The sequence below is a fragment of the Saimiri boliviensis genome, chromosome 3, assembly GCF_048565385.1.
Source record: "Saimiri boliviensis isolate mSaiBol1 chromosome 3, mSaiBol1.pri, whole genome shotgun sequence".
Classification (NCBI taxonomy): domain Eukaryota; kingdom Metazoa; phylum Chordata; class Mammalia; order Primates; family Cebidae; genus Saimiri; species Saimiri boliviensis.
In genome coordinates this window covers 106,325,893-106,344,279 of record NC_133451.1, presented here as the reverse complement: position 1 = coordinate 106,344,279, position 18,387 = coordinate 106,325,893, and the positions used below count along the sequence as shown (strand labels likewise).

Here is an 18,387-nt window from a genome sequence, read left to right as displayed (position 1 = left end):
TGCATCCTAAAAAAAAAAAGGCCTAGAAGAAAACATCTATTAAGAGAGGTCATCTTTAGAAGACTACTTACTACATTTTAGAGTGGGAAAAATAAAGCAAATTTTATTCTTAAAAAAAAAAAGCCAGCAGCTTATTTTAATACAACACATTTGTTCCGAATTGAGGGCACTTCCAAATATACATTATTTTAGAACTAATGCTTTTTAATATAATGATAAAGAAACTTGTGCTTTAAGAGTTTATGCAATGACAATATATTCCTACATAATGTATAAACTTAAGTAACTTTATTACGAACATACTGAACTACTCCAGATGCAACAGCATAAATAAGATGAAGTCACATGTTATAAAGGAAGAGATAAACACTCTGAATTTTCAAACACTTTTTGGTACTAAGGTCTAATAACTTGACTTTACTCATGTTACATTTTGTGATACATTATACAGAGTGACTAATAAATGCTTACCATAACTAGTACAATTAATCAGAAAAATAAATACATAGAAAGCACAGATAAGGTCGTTACTATGATCCTTCTTGACGAACAATTGCCTGAAATTAGATTTTCAGCAGAATTTTTTCCATCAAAATGAACCATAATTTTAGTAGTTATAATAGGCATATATTTTAATGCTTGTATATCTGACTTCTACCCAAAACAAATTATTAATGCTTCTCATTTCCTGATTACTACTTTGCCATTCTCTCATTTGTGTGTGTTCTGGCAGGTCTTTGCATATGCATCTGAACACATCTTCCTTCTCACCTAAGCTATCAGAGAAGTCAGGAAAAAAGATATAGATGAAGTAACAGCTATATACCCATGAGATTATTTAAGTAGTTAAATCAATATGAAATATGTACAGATAAAGATATGAAATGTGTACAGATAAAAATATGAAATGAATTCTCCACTTTCTTCTATGATTTCCTCAATGAAGATAAAAACCTGGTAATATACCTTAGGCCTAGTTGCCATATTCAGTTACATAATATCTAACCTATTATCACTTCTTAAAACATATTTTATACAGCCATTTATAGACACATCAAATCTAAAGCAAATAGCTCAACAGCAGAAACCATTGTTTTGTGTTTTGTAAGAATTATACTACCCTTCTTTGTTTGTTAAAATATTTACTATGCAAATATGTGTGCATATGCATAGGAATACTGATGTATCTCAATAGGTCAAATCCACAAATATATTTTTAAAGGCATAAAAATCTTGATACCAGATACTATGTGAGTATTTGGTATCCAGATACCAAATTTTGCTTGCCTTTTGTCTCTGGATCATAGAGTAACAACAGATTTTCAGATTTGAAAAAGTAAAAGCTTGGAAGATTCTGAGATCATAAAGCAGGGCTAAGGCTAAGAATGTAATACATCTGTATGCCTCCCTCTCCCAGTGTTCCTAGGGGCACCAGCTCCTTTGAAAGGGCATCATCCTAAGAAGCTATGCTCTTTGGTAAGCAATCCTGAACTCTATGAGATCATAATCATTATTTTATACAGAAATTCTGGAAGAAGTCAATAAACTTTGGAAATATACTATAGGTATATGAGCTTATTAGAGAAAATGTAGTGATTGTGAAGGGCTGATGACAATTCTGAATCCTCTTCTTTTAGACCATCTGTTTTCATTTATATTCAGTTGTTCATCTGCTATTCATCCAGGAAGGTTTATTAGTAGCCTAGACATATTTAAATAGTTGATTCATTGAATCTACATAGAAAGATAATAATATAGTAGTTGGATCATTGAATCTACATACAAAGTTAATAATATACTCAATGTTCAGTGATATGGTTTGGTTGTGTCCCCACCCAAATCTCATCTTAAATTGTAGTTTCCTTAATTCCCATGTGTTGTGGAAGGAACCTGGTGGGAGGTAATTGAATCATTGGGATGGTTACCTCTATACCCTCCTTGTGATAATGAGTGAGTTCTCACAAGATCTGTTGGTTATGTAAGGAGCTTCCCCCTCTTCACTCTGCACTTCTCCTTGCTCCTGCCATGTCAAGAAGGACGTACCTGCTTTCCCTTCTGCCACGATTGTAAGTTTCCTGAGGCCCCCCTAGCCATGCTGAACTGTGAACGAATTAAACCTCTTTCCTTTACAAATTATGCAGTCTTGGTTATGTCTTTATGAGCTGCATGAGAATGAACTAATAAAGTTAGAAAATATTAAAGATTATATATATTTTTTCTGCTTATTAAATATTCTGCATATATATGTGTATTGGAACTGTGGAACATATACATATGTTCGTTTGTACATATACATATATGTTTCAGTACAAGCAAAAAGATGATACTTGAAAGGGGTAATTATTGGTGTAGTTTCTATTTATATTGTAAATATAATAAATACGGAAATATAGAAACCTCACAGCAATTTCTCCTTTCAATTGTGGCCTTATCTTTTTTGTTTGTACTGAAACTCATAATCAATATTAATGCATTATTAATAAATGCATTAATCACTATTAATGCATAAATTAATAATTAATATTATCTGAGGCAAGTGGCCATTCAGTTCTATGATTTGCAACCTAGAGTTCTTATGTTCTGAAACTGTGTAATACTATACCATGAACTAAATATAGGCCTTTATCCTGAAGCATCAGATAAAATCATATGTAAAGCATTAATCTTACATTAAATCAAGAAAGGTCATTTTATTAAATAGAATGCAAAATTCACATAAACCTTTAAAACAAAACACTTGGTTTACTTTAGACTGTATCCTAGACCTGTAGGGCCATTCATGGACTCTTCTCAGCTACTTTTCCTTAACTCATTCACTCTCAAACAGAACACTAAAGGCACAAGACATGAAATAAAAAAACTGGTAAATTAAATTTTATTAGAATAAAAAGTGCTCACTCTTTTTTAAAAAAAGATGTTTAAAAAATGAAAAGCAAACCAAAAACTGGAGAAAATATTCACAATATATATGTTAGAAAAAGACTTTTATCCAGAATATGTAAAGAACTTTTGTAAGTTAATAATAATAAGATGAACAACTCAACTAAAAAATGGCCAAAAGATTTAGTAGGTACATTTCAAAAGAATATGGATGTACGCTGACAGTGATTTAGCATGTATATGCGGATAAAAAGATAAACCGTATCATTAGTCATCAGAGAAACACAAATTAAGACCACAATTAAATACAATTATAATGCCAATAATTGACTAAAATTAAAATTACTGACAATATTGTGTTGATAAGTATTGTGATCTGAATATTTTCCTTCAAAATTCATAGTTGAAACTTAATCAACAGTAGTAATTATATTCAGAGATGCAGATGTGGTCTTTAGGAGGTGATTTGTTCACTCAGGCTCCATTCTCAAAAATGGTATCAATGACCTTTATAAGCAAAATTAAAGATAGCATTTCAGTCTGTTTAGCCCTTCCATTCCTTCTACTATGTGGAGACACAGCAAAAGCACCATCTATGAAGCAGATAGGTCTTTACCAGGCACTGAATTTGCTGGTACCTTGATCTTGGACTTTTCTGCCTCCAGAATGGTCAGAAATACATTTCTATTATTTGTAAATCACCTAGTCTGTGACATTTTTTGTTATAGCAACTCAAATGGTCTAAGACATAAATTGGTACTGAGAATTCAGATGCTACTAAAATACTATACCTAAAAATTTGAAAATGGATTTGGAACTGGGTAATGGTTAGAGACTGGAAGAGTTTGGAGATGTATGCTAGAAAAAGCTTAGATTGCCTTGAACTAAGCATGAAGGGCAATTCCTGTGAGGGCTCAGAAGAGAGCTGTAGGGGAAATTTAAATGTTGGAGAGTATCTAAGTGATCAAGAACACAATGTTGTAGAAATATGGACAGTAAAAGCAATTCTGATGAGGTCTCAGTTAGGCATGAGAAACAAGGTATTGGAAACTGGAGGAAAGGCCATCTTGTTGTAAAGTGGAAAAGAACTTTGCTGAATTGTGTCCCCTTCCTAGTGCTTTGTGGAAGGCAGAATTTAAGAATGACAAACTAGGATATTTGGAGAAAGAATCTCTAAGCAATGTGTCAAGGGTGTGGCACAGCTCCACTTGACTTCTAATCAAATGCAAGAGGAGATAAATGAATTAAAAATAGAATTTAGAATCAAAAGAGAAGCAGATCTTAGAATTGAAAAATCCTCAGCTTGTAACAAAAGCAAAAGCATGTTCAGAAGAGAACACCAAGAGTGTGACCAAGGGACTGTTTGTTAAGGAGATTAGGTATGAACATAAGGAAGCCAGATGCTATTCACCTACAAAATGGGAGATTGATTCCAAAGCCATCTTGAAGATCTTCAAAACTGCCAATCCTATCACAGGGCAAGAGTACCAGGGTCTTGAAGGAGGAACTATCTCAAAGGCCCATGGGACCTTGTGGTTTGCTGCCCAGGGCCACCTTAAGTTTCTGCTTCTAGATTCTAGCATAGTGTTCCTCAGCCACTCCATGTGTGGCTTGCAGTGTGCAATGACCACCACTCCAGAAGGCACTGGTGGTAAACCTTAACCGCATCCACAGGGTGTGAAGTCTGCAGGTGCACAGAGTACCCAAACTATGGGGGCATAGCTACCTTCATGTAGATTTCAAAGGATGTTCTGGGAGGGCCTTGGGGCCCAGGCAGAGAACTGCCACAGGGGCAGGACCATCTCAAAGAGTCTGTACTAAGACAATGCTTAGCAGAGCCATAGGGGCAGGGCTCCCCTGAGACCATTAGAGCCACCGGTGTACAACACCAGCCTAGGAGAGTCACAGGCACCAGACTCCAACCTGTGAGTCAGGCCCCAACTTGGGCCTCAAGGTATCCAGAAGGTGGGACATGGAGTCAAAGACTCCTCTCAAGCCTCAAAATGTGATATTGTTTGCCTCGTTGGATTGTGGAGTTACGTGGAACCTATTATCCCTTTCTTCATTCCTATTTTTCCCTTTTGGAATAGGAATGTCTATTTTATGCCTGTTCCACATTAGATTTTGGAAGCATACAACTTGTTTAATTTCACAGGTTCACAGTCAGAGGGGATTTTGCCTTAGGATGAATCAGACCTTGAGTCTCACTCATGTCTAATTTAGATGGTACTTAGAAGACAGTCTGGACTTCAGATTTTTGAGTTGATGCTGGAACGTGCTAAGATTTTTGAGGCTACTGAGATGGAATAAATGTATTCTGCAAGTGAGACGAACAAAAAATTTGGAGGGGGTCCAGGAGTGGAATTTTATCCCCCAAAATTCATATGTTGAAATTTGATTGTCAATGTAATAGTATCAATTCCTTTAAGAGTCAATTAGGTCTTGAGGGTTCTGCCTGTGTGAATGAGATAAATACCCTCATAGAAGAGGCTTCATACAGAGTTTATCCCTTCTATCCCTGACATCTCTTCTGTCATGTGAGGACACAGTGATCATTCCTTTTGCCCTTTGCCTTCTGTCATGTAAGGATGCAGTAACCAGGCACTAGCTTGAAATCTGACAGCAGCCATCAATAGACAGTGAATCTGCTGGTGCCTTGATCTTAAACTTCCCAGCATCCAGAACCATGAGAAATAAATTTATATTACATATAAATCACCGAGTCCAAGGTATTTTGTTACAGTATCATAAACAGACTATGACATTGAAGATTGGAGCAACTAGACTCTCATATGTTGCTGACAGGAATTGTACCATTACTTTGGGAAACAGTTTGGCATTTTCTTTGAAAATTAAGTATACACTTACCTTCTAGAAATTTACACAAGAGACACCAAAAAAAAAAAAAAAAAAAAGAATGTTCACATAAAAACTTGCATACTGCAAACAAAAATAAAATTCTAAACCCCTCAACCATTCTGAATGGACCCCTCCTCTCAGCCAAGAACATTCCAAAGTTAACCTGTAAAACTACTTCAGGCCATGATGGCAAGGAGGAGTCTAATGTGCCTCATTACCGATAAGGTCAACACAGACCATAAGGCTGATAGAAAATGCTCTTTAAATCTGATAAGAAACATTTACAATCTATTCTCTCCAAAGCCTGCTACCTGGAGGCTTCATCTGCATGATAAAACCTTGGTCTCCACAACCCTTTAGAGTGACCCAGACATTTCTTTCTACTGATTGCAGGTCTTCATTTTAATTTTACTTTTTTAAAAACTCCCATGACAGATTAGATTCCAGGTCTTTAGATAATAACTCAACCGACTGCCAATCAGAAAATCTCTGAATGTGCCTGTGACCTGGAATCCTCCACATCCTGTTGTCCTACCTTTCTGGACCAAACCAATGTACGTCTTACATGTATTGATTGATGTCTTTTGTCTCCCAAAAATGTGTAAAACCCAGTTGTAGCCTGACAACTTTGGGCACATGTCATTACAACCTTCTGGGGCTGTGTCATAGGCATGTTCTTAACCTTGGCAAAATAAACTTCTAAATTGATTAAGACTTGTCTTAGCTACTTTTTGGTTTATAATACCAATGTTCATAGCAGCTTTATTTCTAAAAATCAAAAATTAGAAACAATCCAAATGTCATCAACAAGTGAATGGATAAACAAATTTTGATACATCCATGTGTGACATACTATTTGGCAATAAAAAGAAAAAGATATTAATGCATGCAACATTGTAGATAAATCTCAATATCATTATGCTGAGTACATACTATATGATTTCATTCATACAAAACTCAAGAAAATGAGAAGTAATCTATAGTGACAGACAGTAAATCAGCAGTTGTCTCAGGATGGGGCTAAAGAAAGGAATTTTAAAATTTAAAAGAAATTTAAAAGAAATTTTAAAATTTAAAAAGAAATTTAAAAGAAATTTAAAAGAGCTTGAAGATACTTTTGGGGTGATAGAATTGATTTTCTTGATTATTTAAATGGTTTTAAAACAGACCAAACTCTATAATTTCAATATGTAAAGTTTGATTACATCTCAAGTAAGCCTTTTTTTTTTTTTTTTTTTTTTTTAAAGACTCCAAGTTCAAGACTGAAAGCACTGTAGTGCCGCAGGTAGAAATAAGAGGGAAATATAACAGAAGAAATGGTTGACTTGCTGTTAAATTTGCTTTCCATTTCAAACGTTTTGAATTTTAAGGAGCCATCCGCAGCAAGGAGAAATGTGAATCTATGGGAAAGAGCTCTGAACTCAAGGAAAATATTTAGTAGTAATCCTCACAGAAGGATTTTAAGAACTTTTATGCTTCAATTTCATAGAAGCATAAAAGCTTAGGATTGAGGGAGATAGTCATGTGAGAACTGAAAAAAAGATGGAATTCCAAATATTAGGACCATTAAGTTAGGAAAGCACAAGGAAAAACAAACCTTTAGGGAACTGAGAAAGGTGTTAGACCAGTGGCATAATCAGGAAACCACTATTTCATGAAAGCCATGGGAGAAGAGGGATGCAACAGGGAAGAAAAGGTAGCCAATATCAGGCAAGCAGTACAAATGACATGAAGGATGAGGACTGACAAACAGCAATGGGTTTGGTGATTAGAAAGTCACTAACAATACCCTTGGGAAATATATTTTTGTTTAAGCACACAGAAAGTTACCAGAAAGTATGTTAATCTATTTTTTGTAATATCAAAAAACAATATATATATCATATCAAAAAATAAAAACAAGTCTAATAAGAGAGGAAACAACTTATGTCATTAGTACCATGAAATATTTTATAGCAATTAAAATATTTATGAAGAATTTTTCATGATATAGAATTAATGATAAGGTAAAATTTAGGAATCAAAATTGCGTGTTTGTGTGTGTGCATGCATAGGTGTGCATGTGCATATATATAATGATATGTGGAAAAAATGAATGAGGGAATATGAGAAAATGATAACAGTACTTACCTCACAGTAGTGAGATTGTAAATGATTGTTTCACGTATCTTTTTTTCTGTTCTTTGTGTAAATGTTACAATTACCTTTTTAAATAAATTATTTTATCATTACAATACAAATGTTTGATAGATCAAAACATATATCTGAATTTGGCCAGGTGTGGTGGCTCATGCCTGTAATCCTAGCACTGTGGGACACCGAGGAGGGAAGATCACCTGAGGTCAGGAGTTCAAGACCAGCCTGTCCAACATGGTGAGACATTGTCTCTACTAAAAATACAAAAATTAGCCAAGGATGGTGGTGGTTACCTGTAATCCCAGCTACTTGGGAGGCTGAAGCAGGAGAATTGCCTGAACCCGAGAGGTGGAGGTTGCAGTGAACCGAGATTGTGACACTGCACTTCAGCCTGGGAAACAGCAAAACACCATCTCAAACAAACAAACAAATATACATATATTATATATTTGAATTATCTGAAAAATATATATATTCAGATATATATTTGTCTCAGACTTTTGTTCAGCAAAATATCAAAGAAAAGTGGGCTAATTTTAGAAAATAAAAAAATAAGTAAACATTTAACAGAAAAAGAAACCCTTATTCTCATGTCCCAGAGTAACATGTTGGTGTATGTCTATAGACTTTTAAGCCGTTATTCTATATTCTATGTTGGTGTGTGTCTATAGTCTTTTTAGATGTTATTCTATATTCTACACAAAGTATTCAAGTCTAGCTTTTGCCTTACTACTGTAGCAATTATCCTTTATACACATGGTTTGGGTGACTGCAATTTCCTTGTTGCTTAATAGAATGTTCCCTTTATTCCTCTGTTATCAATAGGTCTGCAATGCATACCTAGGTATATCCAGTTACGTCCTTTACTCAGAGTATTTCTTATGCTAAGATGCCAGATTTTAATAATATTAACATTTTTAAGCCTAATATATATTGTAGCACATTATTATATGGAGACATTAAGTAAATTATTGAGAAAACACTTGAAATGATGCTTGGCCTTCAATAAGTAACATATACACATTTGATAGAGATATTCAAGATATATACAGCCCATGGTGGATCAATCCTGTAATTCCAACACTTTGGGTGGCTGTGATGGGAGAACTGCTTAGAGACCAGGATTTGAGACCAGTCTGGATAACATAGTGAGACACAGTCTCTAAAAATAATTAAAAATGAGCTGGGCATGGTGGCATTCCTGTAGTCCCAGCTACTCAGGAGGCTGAGACAGGAGGATCACTTTAGAGTTACGGTCACTCCACTGTGGTACAGATTGGGTGACAGAGCAAGACCCTGTCTCAAAAAAAAATTTAAAAAGATATACATAACAATAAATAATAAATATGGTCCCTCCTTGTGAAAATATAAAGAACCAAGCATTTGTTAAAAAGCAGATTTCTAGACTGAGTGATAAATTGAAAAACCCAATCTGCAGTAATTTCCTATTTTTACCAAAGAGCTCTGGAAAGAAGCTAACCTTTTTTTTTTTTTGAGACTGTTCTTCATGCTCACTGCTGACATCAAGAAGTAGGGAATCAAAAGCAAAAGCGCTTGCAGAGATTATTTAACAATTTTCAGTTTGCACATCCAAAGCTACTTGTACCACTTTAAAAAAAAATTTATAATTAGAAATTGGTATGGTATCTTAGCATTAACAGGAGGAAGAGGTCAAGGGTTAGCACTGACATTTGAAACACAATGCTGAATTATGCAGTGTAATGGCCTCAAACTACATGGATTTGAATTCAATTCCTTTATTTATTAACTGTGATCTTTGGCAAGTCATGACACATCTCTTAAGAGACAGAAGCAAATGTAAAAAAAACCCACAATGAAGCTCCTCTCAAAAAGTGGAGTCTTTTTCCCCCTACTTTGAACCTGGTAGGAGTCATTACTTGCTTTGACAAATAGAATGCACCAAAAATGAGGTTATGCTAGTGTCACAGCTGGGCCTAAGAGGCCTTGCAGTTTCATTTGAGAGCTTTTGGAATTGTGAGACTACCACATGAACAAGCCAGGGCTGGTAGGCTAGAGAATAAGAAACTGTGTGGGGATAAGCCCTGTTGGAGTTAAGATCTAGCTAAGGTCTTTATAGATTAGTCAGGCCCCAACTGGCTCACTAGCTGATCACAGGTTCATAGAGCTCAGCCAATATCACCTATTTTGGCTAAGAACAAGAACCAGCCAGCTAAGCCCCACCCAAGCCATCATTCCACAGAATCTTGAGTTAAATGATGGGTTGATATTTTAAGCCACTAATTTTAGAGGGAGTGCATTAATCACAAAAGAGAATTGACAGATATCTCATCCATAAAATGAGATAACTAAAGGACCTACCTAATACAATTATTGGGAGATTCAAGTGAGTTAATATATGTAAACCACTTTGTGGCTGGCCAGAGTAAGTAAAGTACTCGAACATATTAGCAATGACTATTATTATTTATTATTGGTAAAGATTATCTTATGAAAGGCCTTTTTCAAATGTATGACAGGTTATGTAGCTAACATGTTTATGGTAGGCTATAAAATTTCCACTCTGAGAAAATATTTACATCATGAGCTACAGTGCTGCTTGCTCTTCTACTACACTATCTGCAAATCACTCTTTCTGACAGGAAAGCTGGAGGTGCTCCTCTAGATGACTGCTGTTAAATGTAAACATGCTACTCAAGAAGAGAGGAGACCTTATGGTTCTGCTCCCTACTAATATCAGCTTCTATTCTTCTATCAAATAAGCTTTGTGTCTTGTGTGGCATCAAGTTGGACCAAACAGATGTAAGGAAAGGAGGAAGGAGAGCATGAGAACAGTGTCATTAAAAAGACAGAGGTACCAGGAGGACCACATAGAGCTTGAGGAGAATATTGTGTTCATTTTTGTTTCACCATTAGATGGGACTCTTAGCCACATTCCATAAAATACTGCTATGAACAAAAATTCTCATTTACATGTAAGATTTCGAATTTTATTCTAATGAATCTTCTCATCATGCTCCCAAACACTAAAATATGAAAAATATATTCCTAAAAATATATTCCTAAACCTATAAATGCTGATCAAACACTACCCTTTTTACTTTTCCCTTCATTTTTTGCATTAATATTCTAATTTTTTCCAAGGCTTTTCCAGCAATGCATTAACTTTTACCCTAACAAGTACTATAAAACTGAAGGCTTTTAGGATTTAAGACTGGGATATAAATATTCAACCCAGGTGTTTCTAAATCACCTTCCACAATCTCAAACGATGCTATACTTGAAGAGCTCTGGCAAAATGTCTTAAATTGTAGTCTGTGTTTGTATCAAGTTATGTTATATCCAGAATAAATACATAAAATAAAGCAAAGCCTGCTGACATATTTATTTTCAGAATAGTTCTGTCATATGAACTTTATAAGCATATTTGAAAATCCAGCTATGGAAAGGTATGCATACCAGATAAATGACTATTGGACCTTTGCCAGACCACAAAATTGAATCATATAAAGAAAAATTCTAAACCAATGTTAGAGTAATCCATCCTTTTATGCTAGACTCTCTAATTAACCACTAAATTTCTGTCAATATCAATATAACAATCCTTTTTTTGCCTATTAAAATTATAAAAAGTTGACAACATTTTTCTGAAAATGTCCAGTAAAAGTGATTTCTGGCTTTTAAAATTCTTGTCTTATCTAAAATGTTTCTATAAATATAAATGTCCTATGTACCCAATGTAATCAGTTTTCCATTTTCAGTAAATTCCGAAGAACTCTTAAAATGTGGGCTCAACATCCTGGTGGATTGTTTCTATTAGAAACTGTGTCAGTCAGAAAGAAATGTCTCAATGTTTTCTAGCTCTTAATTCCAGAAAGGCAACAGGTTCAGTTCTAAGCATCATATCTTTCCAACTAGCAATAAACTTGTGTTTAGCCCCCCAAATAAATAGCTTGAGCAAGAGTTTATGGATATGCTCAACTTGAATAATTTTTTCTTTAGCCTAAGGCCCACTCTGAGTCTAGCCCCATGTACTGAGTAAGCATCTGAACCAGGTCAGTAAGTGGTTGTGATTAATGCATGCTATGCCTGAGATCTCTGGCAGTTCAGATGTGAAGCCCATAAAATATCCACTGCCTGAGACATGGACCATTTGGGAAGATACTTTCCCCTTTAAATATGTTCATACAAATTAAAATAAATTTTATTTGATGAAAATTATATGGAAACAATTATATGTTGTCAACTTAAGGAGCTAATAAATGCAACATACGAAGCCAAGGCCTCTTACGTACAGCCTTTGGAAATGTGTTTTATAAGAAGTGGTTGATGTAATTAATAGAATGAGTCTAGAATGCTGCCAGTGTTGCATGATCAGAGAATCAGCAAATGCCATCCCTATTATTTTCCCTTCTTTCCATTGCCACCGCGTATGTTATCAACAGAACAATAGAGGTCTTAGGTATAAGGGACTTAATTTATTTCCTTCATATTGCTCTGGCTAATACAGAACACTGCACCTTTAGCCTACCGTATCAACTGTACAAAAGATGATCTTTGCTTTGCCCAGCTCTTTCCCTGCTACTTTCACTGTTGAGCTATATCTTAACCTCCACCTCCCTTGGCCATTGTTTGACTCTTTCACCATTCTGGATTTGTAACAGTTTATCTATGTGTGGATGTAATGGACATTGCAAAGAAAGTAAGAACGGTCTACTTCAGCACTTCTGTAATCTTTGACTTTCTGTCTAATGATCTTGTACTATCTGCATTTTCTAGGGTCGATAAAAATATTTAAGTTAATGAAGGAGCTTCTGTTTTAAGAAAGCATGTGTTTCCTCACCTTCCACAGCCCCCATTTACAATAATACAGAAATATGAAAGCTATGAACCTACATGAAAAATATGAGTGAGGGGCTATTAGCAGACATTTTGAGAAATTTCTGGAAAATGGAAATTAGACCAACAAGTAAGTGTTACCTATGCAGCAGGAAGGAAAAGTCATCGTTCAGATGGACCCATTAAAAGAGCTGGAGCTGAGGAGGAAGCTGGTTTCCAGGCAGAATTCTGGACTTCACGGATGAACTTCTTTGAAACGTCAGAGTAGAGTGGGAAAAGGAAAGCACAGGATCCAAGAAACAGAGATGATGACACACAGGAGAGAGGCCAAGCAAAGCTCTGTGATGAAAGCTATGAAGTAGCCCATGGAGCAGCCAGCTGAGACTGGAACAAGAGGATGGAGTACTCCATGTAAGAAAATTCTAGAAAGGAAACACAAAATTATACATTAAAATATGATGTGAGCATACTGGCACATTGGGTAGATAGGAATTAGGGCAGTGTCAGAGTGCTATTAATATTTCCTCCTCTTCCATAATGGGTAGTCAGAAAATAATGCCTGAAAATCATATTATGTAGAAATATGTTATTAGAGGCCGGGCCCAGTGGCTCACGCCTGTAATCCCAACACTTTGGGAGGTTGACGCAGGCACATCGCAAGGCGGGCAAATCTCAAGATCAAGAGAATGAGACCGTCCTGGCCAACATGGTGAAACCCCATCTCTACTAAGAAAAAAAAAACAAAAAAACAAAAATTAGCTGAGCGTGGTGGCACACATCTGTAGTCCCAGCTACTCAGGAGGCTAAGGAAGGAGAATTGTTTGAACCTGGGAGGTGGAGGTTGCAGTGAGCTGAGATCCTACCACTGCACTCCAGCCTGGGGACAGAGCGAGACTCCCTCACAAAAATAAATAAATAAATAAATAAAATAAAATAAAATAAAATTAAGAAATATGTTGTTAGACACCAGAACAAACTGCTAAGTGTTCAGAGTTTTATTTTTTCCTCATTGGTGAGGAGTGATGGCAATAAGAAATCTATGCAATTGTCTTACTTAAATTAAAAAATTGGTAATAAATATAATGAGAACATAATGTATGTACTAATTAAAAACGGAAATACTCCATTGTGATGAGTATACACTTAAACAACAATTCCTGCAGGAAAGTATACTTTTTACGGATATAAAGCCATCAATAGATATCAAGTGCCTTAGCCACTGCATACTCTGAAAGCACATCCTAAGAAAATAATAATACATATTATCAAAGATTTACATGTAGATATGTTTACCATGGTACTTTTTATATTAAGGAACTTTATAAACCAGCAAAATATACAATAGAAAAATGATTTAAAAGGTTATGGTAAATACTTTTAGTAGATTAATGAAGAGGTTGGGAATGAATTCCAAGAACCCCTGACTATTAGATTATGAGTTGCCTCTAGCTCCCTCCATAGAGAAACAGGCTTCCATGTGCATACTTGGAATAATCCCTGGAGAGAAGTATATTAAGAAAATATTTTGAAATGTTTAATTAAAAAAACACGTTATAATAAAAAAAAAAGATTATGGTGTTATACCTGGCACATTGAAGATTAAACGTTTGTTGAACTAAGAAAGAATATTTTGTAGTTATTAAAATCTATCTTTTGCATTTGAAAATATATTTAATGACATAAAAAAGATTCATAATTTACAAGAAAAGAATAAAGATTACATGTACAACATAATCTTCTTTTTTTTTTTTTTTTTTTTGAGATTAAGTCTTGCTCTGTTTTGTATTTTTAGTAGAGCCAGGGTTTTGCCATGTTGGCCAGGCTGCTCTCGAACTCAGGACCTCAGGTGATCCACCCACTTCAGCCTCCCAAAGTGTTGGGATTACAGGCGTAAGCCACCATCGCCTGGCCAATCTTCATTAGTAATAACCACAAAATCTACATATACGTATAGACAGAAAAAATTAGAAAATAACATATGTCAGATATGTCAAAATATTAACAAAGTTTATTTCTGGGTACAACTTTAACTTTAAAAGAAAATTTTAATGACAATAAAATGAATATGTGTTACTCTGAACATGTTAAAAATGAACATGTGTTACAAATTCAGAATATATTCAGAATAAAATTTTAAAAAGATTGTATATTCTTATACAATCATTTTAGCAAGAAGTGTTTCAGTCAAAACTATAATAAGTATTTCTATCGAAAAAATTTTGGTTTACATATTCTTTTTGACCTAAGGGTAGAGGATGTTATTTGCAACTCATCCAAATTCATCTTTAAAAATTTAACAAGACAGCTCAGTAGTCTATTTTTACTATAAAACTATCTTGAGAAAGAATTATGATAACCTGAAGGTTAACATACATTCATTAATATATTTTTTTACTAAATTAGAGAACAACATAATCCAAACAGTCTTATCATTTTTCAATCCCCCCCTCAAAAAAAGTTACAAAGTACCTTTTAAACTTTTCCACTTTGGTTTCTCAAAGCATAACATGCTTAGTTCTCATGAGTAAAGTACATTTTTAAAGCTATAAAGTGTGAGAACATTATTCTGGAAGCAAGAAAATGCTAAACTACCAAATATATTTCAACATTGACAACTTTATAACTTTTATAACTTTGAAGACACATCAAAACAATTTTTTAAATGTTTCCTTTAGCATTTACAATGTAAAATCAACTAAAACTGTACTAAGAGGGAAAGGGCTAACAACTTTTCCAAAAATTCTTACAATTAATTCTTATTGAAATGTTTTTTTGTGTGTGTGTCTGTGTGTGTGTCTGTGTTTGAGCAAAGGACTTTCCCGTGATATTTTCCTATTCATCCTGAATCATCTTCCTAATAAAATGGAAAAGCATGGGGCCAGCCATGGTGGCTCACGCCTATTATCTCAACACTTTGGGAGGCTGAGGCAGGAAGACCGCTTAAGGCCAGGAGTCTGAGACTAGCCTGGGCAACATAATAAGACCCCATCTCTGGTCTTGAACTCCTGGCCTCAGGTGATCCGCCCACCTCAGCCTCCCAAAGTGCTAGGATTACAGGTGTGAGCCACCGCTCCCGGCCAACCCCATCTCTGAAAAAATACCAATTAAAAAAAAAATCCAGGCACAGTGGCACAGACCTATAGCTCTGGCTACGCACGTGGCTGCTGTGGGAGGAATGCTTGAGCCGGAATTCTAGATTGCAATGAGCTATGACTGTGCCACTGCACTCCTGCCTGGGTGACAGACAGAGACTCTGTCTCAAAAAAGCAAAAAAAAAAGGAAAAGTATAATTGCCATTATTCTTGTACACATTAATCTTAAATGCTAATGGTTTATCTATCATAAGTTTTTCTTTTAGATAGAAACCTATTTTTATTTGTATTGTTAAAGAATTATTTAGGCTTCAAAAATTAAGCATAATTGATACCTTCTATGTAGAATTTAATTAGCCTGAGTTGTAAAATAGCAATATCTTTTATATATGTCAAAGTACTGTTGTTAAAAATTATATTTATTGAGAAATTCTTTGCCATGAGAAAAAAATCAAAGAAAGAAGTTCCAGTTGCTGCTAAAAATTACAATTTTCTGGATACACCGTAAGTCTCTAATAACAAAGCCTCATGTAACTTAAAAGTCCATAGGTAGGCCTGGCTCTGAATGAAGCTTCCTCCAGCATTTCAAACACTGTCATATAATTATACTGTTTGAGATACTGGCTTCCTCCTGGGTTTCTATGTCGCAGCTTTCATTCAGGTACAAATCACTGTATCAATTACAGTCTCTTCTGATGGTTACTGTGGAAATGAAAATATATATATATTTCTTAGAAAACCCAACAAAGTAGGTTCCTTATCTATATTGTGTTATCTTCTGGACCACTGCCAACATTCTAGGTAATCGTCATCTACTCGAAACAGAATTATCCTTTTCCTTTGTTTACCTTATCCAGCCAGTCAGTCCTGTGGGGTTGGAATGGCTGCACGGCCACAACTTACTGTTTTCTCCTTCTCCTACTTCTTGGTGGAATTGTTGGGTTCTGCCATGTCTGTGGTTCCACTTGGTCATTAGATAAATGAGCCAATCAATCCCCTTTCATGCTTAAGCTAGTTTGTCAAGCTTTTTGTCACCTATTTGGGAACACTTCTGGGAAATGGCCATCTTTTAGCCAGTAGTTGAAATATTTCATTTTAATATCAAATTTATTTTTTCTCTTATGGTTTCTGCATTTTGTGTTTTGTAAAAACAATTTCAGGCTGGGCATGGCAGCTCACGCCTGTAATCTCAGGACTTTGGGAGGCTGAGGCAGGTGGATGACCTGAGATCAGGAGTTCCAGACCAGCCTGACCAACATGGTGAAACCCAGTCTCCATTTAAAAATACAAAAACTAGTCAGGCATGGTGGCAGGCATCTGTAATCCCAGTGACTTGGGAGGCTGCGGCAGGAGAATCACCTGAACTCAGGAGGCGGAGGTCTCAGTGAGCTGAGATCAGCCACTGGACTCCAGTCTGGGTGACAGAACAAGACTCCGTCTCAAAAACAAACAAACAAAAAACCTATTTCTCCACCCCAATGGGGTGTGTGTTTGTGTGTGTGTGTGTGTGTGTGTGTGTGTGTTTGCTCCAAGATTTACAGTATATATATTTAACTTACTTTATCCATATAAAGGAGATTTATTTATATAAATCTCCTTTTATGGATAAATCTCCTTTACCTGTGTTTCTCCAAGTTTAATATTCATATAATCACCTGAAAAATTTTAAAATCCAGATTTAGCTTATAAGTGGTGTTGATATTACTGTTTACAGACCTCACTTTCATTTCTCTTTTCACATTTATGTCTTTAATCTACCTGAAAATGATTGTGAATGGTGTGAAACAAGACTAAATTCATCCTCACACACACCCTGTCCATATAAAACCCCAGGTACTCCTAGAACTCTTTACTGAATAATCCATCCATTCCCCACTACAGTTAATAATGTAGTATCTGTCATACATCGTATTCTTTAGAAACTGTTTGGGGCCTCTCTACTCTTCAATTAGCCTATTTGTCTGCCCTACACCATGAAAATTGCTACAAAAATTTTAATTATTGTTGTAATTGCTACAATTTAAAAATAATTTTAAATATAAGACAAATTCCTCATCCTGTTTTTCTTTCTCAAAATTGTCTTAACTATCTTTTGTATTTTTCTCTTCTTTAATATGTATAATCTTAGACTCTGGGGAAAAAAAATATCAAGACTAAGATTATTTGAATTAAAATTATAATCTGGGTGAGAATTAATCTGTATTAAGTCTTCCTAACATGAAGATGGCAAGTCTATCCATTTATTTAGGTTTTCTTTAATGTTTTGTTTTTACTTTATGTAAGTTTTATAATTTTCTACGTAAAGTTCATGTACATATTTTATTACATTTTTAGGTACAACTTATCTGTTTTCTCTCTCTCTCTCTCTCTCTCTCTCTCTCTATATATATATATATATATATATATATATATATATATATATATATGACTTATGGCTCCTATCTAGAAATAAAATTGATTTTGATATATTGATCTCATATCTAAAAATGTGCCAAATTCTATTAATTCTAAAAAACTGCCTGTAGTTTATTTTGGTTTTTCTACTTAGCCCTTCTAATTGCCAAAAATTAGTGGTAATGAGAAATCTCAAATGTAGCAAAGC

The 18,387-nt window shown here is 35.0% G+C and overlaps 1 protein-coding gene across 4 annotated transcripts in view; it reads right to left on the bottom strand.

The window, feature by feature from the left end:
• LOC141584037 (centrosomal protein of 44 kDa-like) overlaps positions 1 to 18,387 on the bottom strand; it is an 80,558-nt gene that overhangs the window by 42,868 nt on the left and 19,303 nt on the right. For 3 of the 4 annotated variants that reach the window (XR_012516920.1, XR_012516923.1, XR_012516927.1), the window contains 2 exons: positions 12,835 to 13,115; positions 8,169 to 8,266 (listed from right to left, as the gene is read on the bottom strand). The gene's annotated coding sequence lies outside the window, so the exon portion shown is untranslated. The remainder of the gene's footprint in view (positions 1 to 8,168; positions 8,267 to 12,834; positions 13,116 to 18,387) is intronic. The other variant, XR_012516921.1, reaches the window with a different exon arrangement.